Raw genomic sequence first — 17,260 nt, 5'->3', positions numbered from 1 at the left:
ATTCATTCATTCAATTGTACTTATTGAGCGCTTACTGTGGGCAGAGCACTGTACTAAGCACTTGGGAAGTACAAATCACCATCACCACTGCAGCTGAGCTGGCCCATCTTGTGTTCATTCGTGGACTTCGCTAGGGTGGTCTGGATGATGGTTTTCTGGCTGCGGGGTGGCGTGGCTTTAAAGTACTCAATCATTTCTCTCCCTCCTACCTAACTAGCAGATCTCCTACTAAAACCCAAGCCAAACACTCCTCTCCTCCAACACCAACTTACTTTCTGAACCTTGGCTTCATCTACCACACCACCACTCCCTGGCCCACATTCTCCCTCAGGCCTGGAACTCCTCCTAGCCCCCCAGATATAGCAGGAAGTTAGTAGAAACAGACTAGGATAAAATTGCTAAACAGATTGCCGAATAAAGGTGAGAAATAAATAATTCTATGAACAAATACAAACTCAGTTACTCATGTGCTGAAGACAGGAATATGCTACAGAAATAATAATTGGTGTTGAGGTGTCTGGTGTGTTGTCATAGACATCAGCCTGGCCTCGTGGAGAGAGCTATGGCTTGCCACTTGTCTGTTGTGTGACTTGGGTAAGTCACTTAACTTCTCTGTGCCTCAGTTACCTCGTTAGTAAAATAGGGATTAATGGAATAGGTGGTGTCCAACCTGATTATCTTGTACCACTCCAATGCTTAGTACAAAGCCTGGCACATAGTTAGTGCTTAACAAATACCATTAAAAAAATAAAAATTCCATGAAACATTCCTGGGGTGTCTTGTAGGTTCATCAGTATTAGTCTGCCACTTGAGGGCAGGAATTCCAAGTCTATGTTCAGTACAGATTGTTGACCTATGTGCTAGCTGAACTCCACCTGTAGAAGAGCATTTTTCTTTCTAATTCTGGGCCCATAGGTCTTTACTCCCATTCCCTTCCTGGTGCAGATTGGAACCAACTAAGGGAATGGCTAATCTAGCTTGGAGAACCTCACTGGAGTGTAGATCTGCAACCATGATTTGTGAAACAGAGGAAAAAATTGCTTCTGTAGCAGGAAACTTTTCAGGGACAGGGTCTCTGCTTCTGATCACCCCTGGCTGAGGGGAATGATGACCAGGGGAGCCTGCAGCTTGTCGATTTGCTGCTTTGCTCAACAGCAAGGTTGTTGCTAGACACCCCATCTGAACAGGGCATAATAATAATAATAATAATGATAATGGCATTTATTAAGCATTTACTATGTGCAAAGCACTGTTCTAAGCACTGGGGAGGTTACAAGGTGATCAGGTTGTCCCATAGGGGGCTCACAGTCTTGATCCCCATTTTACTGATGAGGTAACTGAGGCTCAGAGAAGTTGAGTGACTTGTCCAAAGTCACACAGCTGACAATTGGCGGAGCTGGGATTTGGCATGTTCAACCCCTGGATGGGCCTTCTACCCACCAGTCGGGATCATCTCTGCCCCTGGCTTGCTGAGGGAGGCTTAGGCCAAGGTGGCATCCTGGCACATTAGCAACTTGCCTGAGGGCCCTCCCTCACCCCCTGAACATGCCTTTGGGAGCACAAACTCTCCTGTTATCATCATCATCATCATCATCATCATCATCATCATCATCAATCGTATTTATTGAGCGCTTACTATGTGCAGAGCACTGTACTAAGCGCTTGGTAAGTACAAATTGGCAACATATAGAGACAGCCCCTACCCAACAGTGGGCTTACAGTCTAAAAGGGGGAGACAGAGAACAAAACCAAACATACTAACAAAATAAAATAAATAGAATAGATATGTACAAGTAAAATAAATAAATAAATAGAGTAATAAATATGTACAAACATATGCTATCTCCTTTAGGAGCTGAGGTCCAGCATTAGACAGCTACCTCCAAGTACTGTTCATCTACCAGTCCATCGATCTGTCTAACCATCCAACTATCTATGTATCTATCGATTTCCTTTTCCTAAGCATCTCTCCTCACCCACCTAAATTGGGACCGGTCTGAATTATTCATTCCAAATCCACTCCAGTGCTTAGAACAGTGCTCAGTCCCTGGTAAGAGTTCAATGAATAGTACAAGTAACAAGGGATCTGCATTTTGCAACCATCCATCATGTCTCCTCTCTGACTGTGTCTTTCCATCTTAGGGAGGTGAGTTTCCAGGTGAGTCAGATTTTCAGGGAAAAGGATTCAACCCCCTTCCATGTTTCCTGTTTCCAGTTCGAACAGCTCTGTGTCCTCTGCTCTTCTCACTTTCTGCATACGATACAGGAGCACTCATCAACTCGTGTCATTTCAGCTACCGCCATTATGCGGGTGACTCCCAAATCTCCCCTTCAACCCTCCCTCCTCTACCACCCTATATTTCCTCCTACCTTTGGTACCACCCCATGAGGTGACGCTCTGGAATCTTGCACTCCTTAACGACTCATCAAGTTCCTTAGCCCAGTGCTTTGCACTTTGAAGGCACTGCATAAATCCCTCCTGCTTTAATTTAAGCTCTTTCTTCTCACTCGTCCTCCATTCATCCAGAGGGAAACAGCGCAGAGCAGGTGCAGCTGGGGTTTCCAAAACCATTCGTTCATATCCAGACCAAAGATCTGATTCAGAAGGCAGGTTGGCTGTGGCCACTCTCTCGTTTCTAGCCAATACACTTTCCTGTGTCTAGAAAAAATTGACAGAGACTCATCATATCTAAGGCTCTAGACTTTGCCTGTGCCAATCCTTCTTCCAATCAACAATCCACCAGTCAACGAGAAAGTATTTACTCAATGCTCATGGACTGCAAACCCCTGTCTGCAAACTTATGTTTCTGTGTGGGTGTGTATTTGCCCTGGTTGAAGATGACACCAATAATGGGTAGAGCCTATTGTCACATTTAGATGTGCCCCAAAAGACCTGTAAGCACCCAACAATCCATTTCCCCACTAGCTGCCTGTAAATATTGCTCTTTTTTCATGCTAGTGTGCTTGTTTTGGAGCCAAAGCTTCCGCTCATGGAAAGCAACTCTTCTCCTGATTGCTGCCTGCCAGGCTGGTTGGTCCCCTGTAGTGGTTTCCCAGCAGTCTGCTGCTATGGTACTAGACTTAATCAGGGACATTGGGTTTTTCATCGTACCAGAACACTGCCCCACCACTGCAGTGTCCTTCTCCTCCTTGGCTTGGAGGGAACCAAGCTCTAGAAAAGCAGGGTCAAGGAAAATAAGGCTGAGGGCCAGTCTTAGAGCTGTTCCCCAGCAAAGTAGCAGGGTTTAGGCTGAGGGAGCAATGGGGAAGGGGAACTAAAGAATACCGAGGCAGGACCACTGCAATCATACAACAGCCTCTCCTCCCTCTGGCCACAGCTGTCCCACACTGGAACGCAGTAGCAAAGTCACCGCTTCTTCCATTCCCCTACTTATCTCAAGGACTCGCAACATGTACTATCCCTCTCTGCTCCATCTGCCCTGCATTATTCCAGTGGTGGAGCCTCTCTGGCTCAGGCAGGATTCAACTGGCACCTCTCTGGGCCCACAAGGATTTCCTGGAACCAGACTGGTTTCCCTCCAGGACTGAAATAGCTACTTGAACATCACCTGGCCAGTGCATTCCAGATCCCAGTCAGGAAACAATTACCTCCAGGGCCACAGGCCAGTTCTCTACCTGGAGTTAAAGTTGGACCCGGGTTCCCTGCCTATGCCGTGGCTTCAGCCCCTGGGGTTTGAGAGTTCGTCGGCAGCTGCGGCATTACCTTGGTACATTTCCTATTGACTACTGAGTCTGTCTGCCACAGCACCTGATGCTTCCTCTGGCCCAGGCTCGGCCAAACAGAGTCTATTCGGTCTTGCTGAGCCTCGGAATTGGACCGATCATGCTTGTATCCAACAGTGCACCTGCAAAACAGCAATCTGCACTGGTGCTTCCAGTTTCTTGTGGACAAGCTGATTAAAAATATTAAAGATTTGTGAAACCTTTCCCTTTCTCTTTTTGAACACCCCCCCTCATATATGTAGCTTTCTATATATCTACCCCTATATACATAGATAGAAATATATATATACCTATATAAATAAATGTGTGTATATAGATAGATAGATAGATAGATATACACACGCACACACACAGATATATAGCTGGAGGCTCATTTCCAAATCTTAGCTCTGACAGTTTTATTTAAAATGATTTAAACTATGCCAAACTCATGATCCGTTCACGGGTGATTTCTTGTCTCTTTCTGGGGCCCCAGCTTAATACCCAATCAGAATGTGGCTTTCTCAACTGCAGATACCGTTAATTTCCAATTCCCAGAATCCCTTTTCCCCCCTTTCTCCCTTCTCCATCACATGTGAGCACACACACACACACACACACACACACACACACAGACACACACACATACAGATGCACTCCCACTCCTGCACATGTTCATACAGCCCTTGGAGACACCTTCCTAAAATTTATGGTTGCTGCAACCTTGTGCTGTCTTGGAAGATGATGATGCCTCTCCACTGCCCCATTCCCCGGGCCCAGACTCTTACCTCCAGAGCCTCTTCCTCCACTCCACTAAAGAACAGGTGCAGCTCTGTGCCATGACTGCAGGCAGAACCCCCAGGGAGGGGTTGTCATATCAATCCCTTTCTATCTGGGCTCTGTGGGCCCTGGTTCATTGTCAGAACCTGGAGAAAGGTGCCTATAGATGGGGTACAGAGTTCCAGTTTCAATTTGATGAGGACCAGAAAGTTGAGACTCAGGGATGATAAGAGTGAGAAGCAGCATTGCCTAGTGGATAGAGCATGGGCCTGGCAGTTAGAGGACCTGGGTTCTAATCCTGCCAGTACCCCCAACCTCCTGGGTGGCCTTGGGTGACATTTAACTTCTCTGTGCCTCAGTTCCCTCATTTGTAAAATGGGAATTCAATCCTGCTCTCCCTCCTACTTAAACTCTGAGCCCCATTTGGGATCTGATTATCTTGTATCTACTCCAGCACTTAGTACAGTTCTTTGGCACATAAGAAGCTCTTAACAAAGCCCCTAATATTATATTACCCTGGGTCTTTTCCTTGCACCTCAAAGCCTATCTCTTTTCATTCCTTATTTTGTCCTCCCTCCATCTGTTTGTGGTAGAGGTACAGTGACCATTAACCCTGTTTCATTGCTGGGGCAATGAAAACCTTGAAAGGTCAAATTGCCAGTGCCAGTGCCACAGTAAGTTAGTGGTGGAGCCAGAGCTGGGACTCCAGACTCCAGATTCCTTGCCTAGTTCACACAGACCTTATTTGTTAGGACATTTCTGGCTGCTCAGATGCCTAACCAACTTCTAAGGCATCCACTGAGACCGCAGTCCAGCTGGGGACGCACAGAGAATCACCAGGCCCAGACCCACAAGATCATTAATCAGCATCATTCTATGACCATGGTGTGAAACCAGTCACCTCCTTGCATGTGGCAAGGTCCCACTGGAGGAGGGAAGGCCTCATTTTTTGAGTTACCACTATTGGAAATGGTGATATTGACATGCCTTCCATTTCACAGAAGCTTTCTTTTAGGGAGCTCAATGGGAGCCTCAGGAGATTCCAGGCTTCCTCAAAAACCATCTTGAAGTGGAAGCAACAGGTAAGCATTAAATCCCCAATTCTACTTGGGGAAACTAGGACCCAGATATATGTTGTCCAAAGCCCTAGAGGAAGCATGAGGATCATTTTCTCTGTGCCCAGAGCTCTTTCCAGGAGATGAAAACCAAATCCTGGACTGCTTATCCCTCACCCTCCATGTTCCCCTCTTACCAGTTTGACCTCACCAAGAATCCACTCTCCCTAACCTCAACTGGACTTCCTGAAACAGCTAGACAGCCCCATTGAAACTGCTTTTCAAGTCTCCTTTGGCTAGACATACTTATCCCCATCTCTGCTCCTGTCTCTCCTACCCATCAAAAATCCTCCATCAGTTTTGGTAATGTTGTTCCTAGATACTCTTCTAATTATTCTGCTTTGCAACCATGGGAAGTCACTTACCTTCCCTCCTCAGTGCACCTCCTCCAGAAGGCCTTCCTAGACTGAGCCTCCCCTGTTCCTCTGCTTCTCCTCTCCTCCCCATTGCCCACCTTCCTCCCTCTGCTCTACCCTCTTCCCCTCCCCAAAGCACTTGTGTATATTTGTACATATTTATTTTATTAATAATGTGTATATATCTATAATTCTATTTATCTATTTTGATGGTATTGATGCCTGTCTACTTGTTTTGTTTTGTTGTCTGTCTCCCCCTTCTAGACTGTGAGCCTGTTGTTGGGTAGGGATTGTCTCTATCTGTTGCTGAATTGTACTTTCCAAGTGCTTAGTACAGTGCTCTGCACACAGTAAGTGCTCAATAAATACAATTGAATGATTGAATGAATGAATCTGTAAAATGGGGATTCAATACCTGTTGTCCCTCCTCCCTAGACTATGACCCCAATTTGGGACAGGGGCTGTGTCTGAACTGATTATCTTATATCTACTCCAGCACTTAGTACAGTGTTCGGAATGTGATAAGGGCTTATGAAATACTTCAATCTGCTGCTTTGATCATTTTTCTACAAAAATGTTCAATCCATGTGTTCCCACTCCTCAAGAACCACCAGTGGTTGCCCATCCACAACTGCATCAAACAGAAACTTCTTACCATCAGCTTTAAAGCACCCAATCACCTTGCCTCTTCTTACCTTACCTTCCTGATTTCCTCCTACAACCCAGCCCACATACTTCATTTTTCTAATATCAACCTATTCAATCAATCAATCAATCAATCAATCATATTTATTGAGCGCTTACTATGTGCAGAGCACTGTACTAAGCGCTTGGGAAGTACAAATTGGCATCACATAGAGACAGTCCCTACCCAACAGTGGGCTCACAGTCTAAAAGGGGGAGACAGAGAACAGAACCAAACATACCAACAAAATAAAATAAGTAGGATAGAAATGTACAAGTAAAATAAATAAATAAATAAATAAATAGAGTAATAAATATGTACAACCATATATACATATATACAGGTGCTGTGGGGAAGGGAAGGAGGTAAGACGGGGGGATGGAGAGGGGGACGAGGGGGAGAGAAAAGAAGGGGCTCAGTCTGGGAAGGCCTCCTGGAGGAGGTGAGCTCTCAGCAGGGCCTTGAAGGGAGGAAGAGAGCTAGCTTGGCGGATGGGCAGAGGGAGGGCATTCCAGGCCCGGGGGATGACATGGGCCGGGGGTCGATGGCGGGACAGGCGAGAGCGAGGTACAGTGAGGAGATCAGTGGTGGAGGAGCGGAGGGTGCGGGCTGGGCAGTAGAAGGAGAGAAGGGAGGTGAGGTAGGAGGGGGCGAGGTGATGGACAGCCTTGAAGCCCAGGGTGAGGAGTTTCTGCCTGATGCGCAGATTGATCGGTAGCCATTGGAGGTTTTTGAGGAGGGGAGTAATATGTCCAGAGCGTTTCTGGACAAAGATAATCCGGGCAGCAGCATGAAGTATGGATTGAAGTGGAGAGAGACACGAGGATGGGAGATCAGAGAGAAGGCTAGTGCAGTAGTACAGACGGGATAGGATGAGAGCTTGAATGAGCAGGGTAGTGGTTTGGATGGAGAGGAAAGGGCGGTATATTCAATATACCTTTGCTTCTATCTAGCTTAGTATGGTGCCTGGAACTTAGTAAGCACTTAAAAAACACCATTAAAAAACAAAAATACCCAAAACTCTATCTCAGTCTCATCTATCCCACTGCCAACCTCTTGCCCACATCCTGCTTCTGTCCTGGAATACCCTCCCTTTTCATATCTGAGAGACCATCACTCTCCCCACCGTCAAAGTTCATTTTGGACAGGGAATGTGTCTGTTATATTGTTATATTGTACTCTCCCAAGCAGTCAGTACAGTGCTCTGCACACAGTAAGTACTCAGTAAACATAATTGACTGACTAAAATTGCATTTCCTCCAAGGTACCTTCCCTAACTAAGCCCGTATTTCATCTTCTCCCACTCCCTTCTGCATCACCTTTCTACTTGTATTTGCATCCTTTATTCACCCCTCCCTCAGCCCCACAGCAATTGTGTGTGTTGTATGAAAGAAGAGAAGGTTAGCACTCCCCTTGAGAAGGATGGAAGAGGTCCTAGTGGCCTATACAACATATATATGGTTAAGGCGTTGCCACCTACTTTGTGGCATCTGTGTGACTTTGGGCAAGTCACTTAACTTCTCTGTGCCTCAGTTACCTCACCTGTAAAATGGGGATGAAGACTGTGAGCCCCCCCGTGGGACAACTTGATCACCTTATAACCTCCACGGTGCTTAGAACAGTGCTTTGCACATAGTAAGCACTTAATAAATGCCATCATTATTATTATTATCTAACCAAGTTTTTTTTAACATCACAGCATGGCTCAGTGGTAAGAGCACGGGCTTTGGAGTCAGAGGTCATGGGTTCAAATCCCAGTTCCTCCAATTGTCAGCTGTGTGACTTTGGGTAAGTCACTTAGCTTCTCTGTGCCTCAGTTACCTCATCTGTAAAATGGGGATTAAGACTGTGAGCCCCATGTGGGACAACCTGATCACCTTGTATCCTTTCCAGCACTTAGAACAGTGCTTTGCACATAGTAAGCACTTAACAAATGCCATCATCATCATTATTATTATTATTATTACATAGTCAAAATTTATTTAGATAAATTAATGTCTGTTTCCCCCTCTAGACTCTAAGCTTATTGTGGGCTTATTGTGGGCAGGGATCAAGTCTACCAACTCTCTTATAGCGTACTCTCTGAAGTGCTCAATAAATATCAATGCCTGATTGATTGACAAGGTAACTGAGGCACAGAGAAGTGAAGTGACTTAGCCAAGGTCCCACAGCAAACAATTGCAGAGCCGGGTTTAGAACCCAGGTTCTACTGATTCCCAGACCCTTACACTGTCCACTAGGTCACAGTTCTCTACTTTCCCAGGTCATAGCCATTCATCAACTATTCTCATACCCAGACACATTGGCTGATATGCCTAGGGGACTAGGGGAATGAGCACTGTTCTGACTGTCAGGGTGCCTGGGTTCTAGTCCTGGGACAAGCGAGGCTTCCCCAAATCCCTGTTCCCTAGAGTGCAGAATCCCACCAACACCCCTATGTCTGAATGTAGTCATATTTATTCTCCACACTCATCATTTATGCTTATTCCGTTCTTTTGGCCATATTTTTTTTTTATATTTGGCTTCCTCATTAGAGTACAAGCTCCTTGAAGGCAGGAAATGTGCCACTTGTTTACTCTGTACTTCCCAAGCACCTAGTTCAATGCACCACACCAGGCGGACACTCAACAAATATTACTTTTACTGTAATTATATTATTCCTGCTCCTTCAGCTGGCTAATGTGTGTGAAAATTGCACAAGCCCTTGGCAACAGGCTGCCCCCTCTCACCTTCTCCCTTGTTGCATACCATACCCAAGGGAGAATGTGATTGACAGGGATGAGAGTGCAAGTGGCAAACCACTAGCACTGCAATCAATTCCTCCATGCAACTTGGTGGTCCTGAAACCTCAGGACCAAAGTTTATCTGATGGGAGACTGTACTAGTGACCCTCTTGCTTTGGGTCCAGCTCTGGTTTATGTTCTAGGTCCCTGCCTGGGGCTGCTTTCCTGAACACTGATTCCTTGCTCTTTAGGGGAAGGGAGAGAGGTCCGGTCGACATCTCTCTGAAATGTGGCCATAGGAAAAGAGGAGGTGGCTGAGTAATGAAACTCCTTTGTGATCTTCTTCCCCTTTCAGGGGCTGGTCCCTGAGGCTTCCGAAGACCCTCACTCTCAACACCCCCGGATCCTAGGTGGGAAGGGACGGATGAACCCTAGAAAGGGTACAGAGGTTTTCATTTAGAGAAGCTGCATGGCTCAGTGAAAAGAGCATGGACTTCGGAGTCAGAGGTCATGGGTTCAAATCCCAGCTCTGCCAATTGTCAGCTGTGTGACTTTGGGCAAGTCACTTCACTTCTCTGTGCCTCAGTTACCTCATCTGTAAAATGGGGATTAAGACTGAGAGCCCCATGTGGGGCAACCTGATCACCCTGTAACTTCCCCAGAGCTTAGAACAGTGTTTTGCACATAGTAAGTGCTTAATAAATGCCATTATTATTATTATTTTTTTAGAATACTTTGTGGTCTGTCTCTGTATGTTGCTGACTTGTACTTCCCAAGCACTTACTACAGTGCTCTGCACACAGTAAGTGCTCAATAAATATGATTGAATCAATGAATGAATAATTACAAGCCCATCTTTATCAGACTCAGGCCTTATTCCACCTGGGACTCCCAGTCTAAGGGATAGAGAGAAGGAGGTACCTCCCCCCATTTCTCGGATAAGGGTAAAGTGAATGTCTCGTGATCATGCCCCTAGGTCATGCTGACTATCATTCCTCTGCTGAGGCAAATCACTCAAACTCTTTAGGCCTGTGAAGGGAGACAGACCTGCCTGCAGTTGGGGAGAGTTATAACTCACCATCCACTTTATGGCAGTTTTGTTAGCCCAGATTAGTTCACGTCTCTGAAGAGCGCTCAAGATGAAAAGTATCAGTACTTACTATTATTATTTGGCATCATAAAAGAGATTCTCATTGGAAGTGGAAGGATTATCCATTCAAAGTGTTTGTTTTACTGTGCTTCTGAGAGAGTTTCTAACTTCCTCCTCCATGGATTCAAGAGACCGCCAAACTAGGGAAATCCACGGAAAATATTCTGCTAGGGAGAACTCCCTCTCTGGGGTCTGATGGCTCAGGGAGAGATGGTCAGCCTCTCTGCTTCTGCATCCCCAGTGGTTTCCATTCTTTGGGGAAAGGCATCTCCCACCTGCTGGAATCCATGGTCCATCAGGAATTTCACGTACAAAGGTAAAATGAAGTCAGCCTCCCAAGAAACACCACCTCGCCTTTAAACAACGTGGTGCTGAGGCCCATCACAGCTAATGTGCTTCTATCCCATGGGATTTCAGAATCTTCAGAAACTTACTTCTGTCACCCACCAAGATATATCCCATCACCCTCCATGCTCAGAGAGGATGTTGCCCACAGTGGAAAAGAGGTTGGAAAACCCTATGTGACTTGACTTGCCTATGTACCCTTAACCACTTTGAACCTCAGCCCCACAGCATTTTTGCAAATGTCCATTTCTCATTCCCTGAATTTATTTTAATGTCTCTCTCCCCCTGTAGACTGTGAGCTCCTTGTGGGGAGGGATTACTACTGCCAGCTCTGTTAAACTGTGCTTACCCAAGCACTTAATAAAGTGCTCTGCACACAGTAAACACTCAATAAATGCCATTGATTGACTGAGCCCCAGCGGGCCTCAGCTTGACATTTATCAGGGCTCTTTGCTGCCCTGCTTCTTAGTCCAATGAATTTCCAAAGTTTCACAAGGCAAAGGAGGAATATTCAGCTACCTAGGAGTTGCACCTCAACTAATCAATCAAATCAATATTGTTTATGGAACTTTTACTGTATGCAGAGCATTGTACTAAGCTTGGGAGAGTAGAAAACATCAGAGTTGGTAGACACATTCCCTGCCTAATAATAATAATAATAATATTGGTATTTGTTAAGAGCTTACTATGTGCCAAGCAATGTTCTAAGCACTGGGGAAGATACAAGGTAATCAGGTTGCCCTACATGGAGAAGCAGCGTGGCTCTGTGGAAAGAGCCTGGGCTTTGGAGTCAGAGGTCATGGATTCAAATCTCAGCTCTGCCAACTGTCAGCTGTGTGACTTTGAGCAAGTCACTTAACTTCTCTGTGCCTCAGTTCCCTCATCTGTAAAATGGGAATGAAGACTGTGAGCCCCATGTGAGACAACCTGATCACCTTGTATCCCCCCAGTGCTTAGAACAGTGCTTGGCACATAGTAAGCACTTAACAAATACCATCATCTTCATCATCATCATCATCATGGGGCTCACAGTCTTAATCTCCATTTTCCAGATGAGATAACTGAGGCACAGAGAAGTTAAATGACTTGCCCAAAACACACAGCCTATAAGTGGCAGAGCCAGGATTAGAACCCACGACCTCTGACTCCCAAGCCCATGCTCTTTCCACAGTGCCACATATGTACTTATAGTGCAGATGGAGGAGACAGACATTCATATTAAAATATAATTTGTACACAAGTGTTGTGGGGCTGAGGGTGGGGTGAATACAAAATGCCCAAAGGTTACAGATCCAAGGGAATAAATGAATTGTAAGGAAGAGGGAGTCGGGGAAAAGACGGCTTAATAGGGGAAGGCCTCTTGGAGGAGATGTGACCTTAATAAGCTTTTGATGGTGGGGAGAACGTTGGTCTGGGATACATGGAAGGGGAAGGAGTTCCAGGCTAAAAGGAAGATATGGGAATGGGGTTGGCAGTGAGATAGATGAGGCTGGGGCACAGTGAACAAGCTGGCACTAGAGGAGCAAAGTCTGTAGGCTGGGCTGTAGTAGGAGATGAGAGAGGTAAGGAAGAATGGGGCGAGACGATTGAGCGCTTTAAAGCTGATGATAAGGACTTCCTGTTTGATGCGGTGGTGGACAGCCAACCACTGGAGGGTCTTAAATACTGGGGAGATATGAACTGAATCTTCTTTGGAAAAATGATCTTGGCAGTAGAGTGAAGTATGCTTTGAAGTGGGGAGAGTCAGGAGGCTGGGAGGTCGGTGAAAGTGCAGATGCAGTTGTTAAGGTGGGATATGACGAATGCTTGGATCAATATAGGAGCAGTTTGGCAGGAGAGTAAAAGGCAGATTTTAGCAATATTGTGAATACATTTGGACCCAAACAAGTCCCCAGCATCAATCAATCAGTACTAGACACTCTACTAATCACTGAGAGGAGAGTACAGTAGTAGCGAGATACATGTTCCAATAGGACTCATAATGGTTAACCTGTGTTGTTGACGAACATTCCCACCAAAGGAGTAAAGCTTTCTATATTGAGTGTATAGACTGTAAGTTTACTGTGAGCAGGGAACTTGTCTACCAACTCTGTTGAAGGGTACTTTTCCAGGGCTTAGTACAGTGTTCTCCACTGAGTAAGAGCTCAATAAATATGATTTATTGATTGAATGGTGGCACCAGGGACTTGAAAACCGTATGGTCCCAAAGCGCATTTCTCTGTCTTTGAGTTTTCCACTCTTGGACTTCTGAGAGAAAAACTAACTTTTATTTCATGTTCACCTCCTCATACTAATTCTAATAGTTTGTGGAAATATTGATTTTTCTTCCAAGTAATCAGAGCTTACTCCATGCTAAGGAACGGGGTGGATGCAAGACAATTGAATTAGATGCTACCGCTATCTTAATCATAATAATTGTTGTATTTGTTAAGCGCTTACTATATGCCAAGCACTGTACTAAGCACTGGGGTACATATAAGACAGTCAGGTCAGACACAGTCACTGTCCTACTGTGGGCTCATAGATAATCCCAAATTCACACAACAGGCAAGTGGCAGAGCAGAGATTAGAATCCACATCCTTTGACTCCAAGGATCCTGCTTTTTTGTATTAAGCCATAATAATACTAATGGTAATAATTGTAGTATTTGTTAAGTGCTTATTATTTGACAGGCACTGTACTAAGCGCTGGGGTGGATACAAGTAAATAGAGTACCTGTCCCAGGTGGGACTCACAATCTCAATCCCAATTTTACAAATTTAGTAACTGAGGAACAGAGAAGTGAAGCGATTTGCCCAAGGTCATACAGCAGACAAGTGGTGGAGCCTGGATTAGGAACTTTTGATTAGGATTAGGAACATTTTTACTTCCAGGCCCATGCTTTATCCACTATAATAATAATAATAACAATGGTATTTGTTAAGCACTTACTATATGCCAAGCACTGTTCTAAAAGCTGGGGGGATACAAGGTAATCAGGTTGTCCCACGTGGGGCTCACAGTCTTAATTCCCAGATGAGGTAACTGAGGCACAGAGAAGTTAAGTGACTTGCCCAAAGTCACACAGCTGATAAGTGGCAGAGCCAGGATTAGAACCCATGACCTCTGACTCCCAAGCCCGGGCTCTTTCCACTATGCCATGCTGCTTCTCACCCCGCCATCTGCTTCCTACAAAGGGCTCAAATTCTAAATGGTAGGGAGAGCAGGTATCTAGGCCCCTTATATAGATATGGAAATTAAAACTCTGAGAGGTCAAAGGGCTTGACAAAAGTGACTCGGGTTGCCGGTGGGAGATATAGAATTAGAACCCAGGCCTCCTAACTCTCAGTCCCATGCCCAATCCACTAGCTTATCCTGCTTGGGCCTGTGCCCTGAGCCCCTTGTAGGAAAGAGTTCTGAAGGTCGGAGCCCTAAGGTCAAAGCTAGGGGAAATGGTGGGTTCAGGCTGCAGGGGTCCGGGTTGGTGACAAGCAGAGAAGAGGGTTTGGGAACCCCCGAGGGGAGTAGGGGAAGGGGCGAGCTAGGATGAGTACAGCAGGCCATCAGGGAGTCGAAGCCAAGTCTGCTGCCTTGCAAGGACTTTCTATTTCTCAGGCCATTAGGCCCAGAAAACCAGGACATTTCTGGAGTCTTTAATGGAGCTATAGCAGCCCTCCAGCACTTCATAATTCCACAGTTCATAGACTTGGGGAAGGGGCCCGAGGTTTGAAGCTCAATCTAGGCAAGTGAACAGGGGTTGGCTTTGCTTTGACCCTCGGCTAACCCTGGCACATTCAGTAGGACAAGAACCCAGAGGAATTTTTTTATGGTATTTGTAAAGTGCTTATTACATGTCAATCACTGTTCCAATAATTAGGGTAATAATAACAATAATAATAATGGCATTAGTTAAGTGCTTACTATGTGCGAAGCACTGTCCTAAGCACTGGGTGGATACAAGTTGATCAGGTTGTCCCACGTGGGGCTCACAGCCTTAATCCCCATTTTACAGATGAGGTAATTGAGGCTCAGAGAAGTTAAGTGACTTGCCCAAGGTCACACAGCAGACATGTGGCGGAGTCGGGATTAGAACTCATGACCTCTGACTCCCAAGCCCATGCTCTTGCCACTGAGCCATACTGCTTTTCAATAGTTACAAGTTAATCTGTTAGACACACTCCCTGTCTCACATAGAGCTCACAGTCTAACTAGGAGGGAGCAGAGAATCAAATCACCTTTCTACAGTTGAGGAAACTGAGGCATGGAGAAGTTAAGTGACTTGACCAAGCTTACACAGCAGGTAAATGGCAGAGGTGGGATTAGAAGCCAGATCCTCTGACTCCCACCCAGGCCTGTGCTCTTTCCACTAGGTCACCTCCTCTACTATGGCCATTTCTCTTGCCACTGACTCTCCATTTTCAAGAAAGACTGTATTGACTGGATGGTCTGTGTCCATTTGCCTTTACACTGAATACAAAATACTTAACATTGGCCTTTGGGCTCTCTTCATCAGCTACTTCCCAGATCGCTCTTTGCCCCTCAAAATCTCCCTCCCACCCAACTACCCACCCAACTACCTTACCAGTGACTCTCCCATCTCCAACCTGTACTCCATAGTCTGAAACTCCCTCCCTTCCCCTAAAATATACCGAGCCTCCAGGGGTCTTTCTCAAGGTTCAGTCCTGGGTTTCCTTCTTTTATTTTGAACTTACCCCTTGCACAATATATCCTCTCTCTCATGTCTTCAGTGACCACCAATATAAGGAAGATTAACAGGTGTTTCTTGCTAGCCTGGATCTGTCTCCTCTACATTTTTAGATTTCCTCCAACCTCCAGGATATCTCTACATGGATGTCCCACTAGCATCTCAAGTTCAATGTATCCAAAACTGAGCACTTTATCTTCCCTCCCCAAAACTCTCTAATTTTCCTATAACATTGACAGTTCCACCATCCTACCTGACTCTGAAGCCCACAACCTGCTCATTATAGTAACATTAATAACTATTATGGTATTTGTTAAGTGCTTACCATGTGCCAAGCAATGTACTAAGGGCTGGGGTAGATAGGCCACAGTTTCTATCCACATGAGGTTCATAGTCTAAGGGGAGCAGGTGTTTAATCCCCATTTTACAGATGAGGAAGTTGAACCACAGAGAAGTGACTTGCCCAAGGTCATCTAGCAGCAAAACCTCCTCACTCTCAGCTTCAAGGTTCTCCATCACCTTGCCCCCTTCTACCTCACCTCCCTTCTCTCCCTCTACAGCCCAGCCCACACCCTCTGCTCCTCTGACGCTAACCTCCTCACTGTGCCTCGTTCTTGCCTGTCTCGCCGTCGACCCCCAGCCCACGTCCTACCCCTGGCCTGGAATGCCCTCCCTCCACACATCCGCCAAACTAGCTCTCTCCTCCCTTCAAAGCCCTACTGAGCACTCACCTCCTCCAGGAGGCCTTCCCAGACTAAGCCCCCTTTTTCCTCTCCTCCTCTCCATCTCCCCCGCCCTACCTCCTTCCCCTCCCCACAGCACTTGTATATACTTGTACAGATTTATTACTCTATTTATTTTACTTGTACATATTTACTACTCTATTTTGTTAATGATGTGCATATAGCTGTAATTTTATTTATTTTGACATTTTCGACACCTGTCTAAATGTTTTGTTTTGTTGTCTGTCTTCCCCTTCTAGACTGTGAGCTTGTTGTTGGGTAGAGACTGTCTCTATATGTTGCTGACTTGTACTCCCCAAGCACTTAGTACAGTGCTCTGCACACAGTAAGTGCTCAATAAATGAATGAATGAAGGTGATGGAGACAGGATTAGAACCCAGGTCCTCTGACTCATAGGCAACACTGCTTACCTATCCTTGACTCCTTCCTCTCTTTCATCCTCCATATTCATTCTGCCTCCAGTTTGCCTCCATAATATTTCTGAGATACATCCTTTCCTCTCTGTCCCAGCAGCCACCACACTGGTTCAAACATTTGTCCTATCCCGTGTTAACTACTGCTTCAGCCCCATTGCTGACCTTCTCGCCTGCAGTTTCTCCTCTCTCCGGTCCATATTTTTCTTGGCTGGTAGGATAATTTTTCTATACGGTTGTTCTGCAAACATCTCCCCATTTCTCAAAACCCTCCCCTTTGCTGCAACAAGCAGAATCTCCTGATGGTTGGCTTTAAGGAGCTTAATCAGATCTTTCCCTCCTATTTACACTCTCTTTGCCCTCTGCATCCCAGCTTGTAATCTTCATTCCTCCCATGCCAACCTGATCACTGTGCCTGGATCTCACCCCTCCTACATGCTTAGTAGTCCCTCCCCCTGCATATCCAGCCAACAAAACCTCACCCCACTTTCATGTTTTTGCTCAAATCGCATCTCCACGTGGCCTCCTGTGATGCACTTCTT

The 17,260-nt window shown here is 45.7% G+C and overlaps 1 protein-coding gene and 1 non-coding gene across 2 annotated transcripts in view; one reads left to right on the top strand and one right to left on the bottom strand.

Annotated features, from left to right (window-relative positions):
• The window catches only part of NTM (neurotrimin), a 1,106,994-nt gene that overhangs the window by 1,006,248 nt on the left and 83,486 nt on the right, over positions 1-17,260 (bottom strand). The gene's annotated exons all lie outside the window — the stretch shown is intronic.
• Positions 8,038-8,161, top strand: LOC119935448. The gene has a single exon (XR_005453332.1). It is a non-coding gene; the product is annotated as a U6atac minor spliceosomal RNA (small nuclear RNA).

The sequence above is a fragment of the Tachyglossus aculeatus genome, chromosome 11 (genome assembly GCF_015852505.1).
Source record: "Tachyglossus aculeatus isolate mTacAcu1 chromosome 11, mTacAcu1.pri, whole genome shotgun sequence".
Lineage (NCBI taxonomy): Eukaryota > Metazoa > Chordata > Mammalia > Monotremata > Tachyglossidae > Tachyglossus > Tachyglossus aculeatus.
Note: the sequence above shows the minus strand (reverse complement) of the source record. Positions and strands in the feature narration are given on the sequence as shown.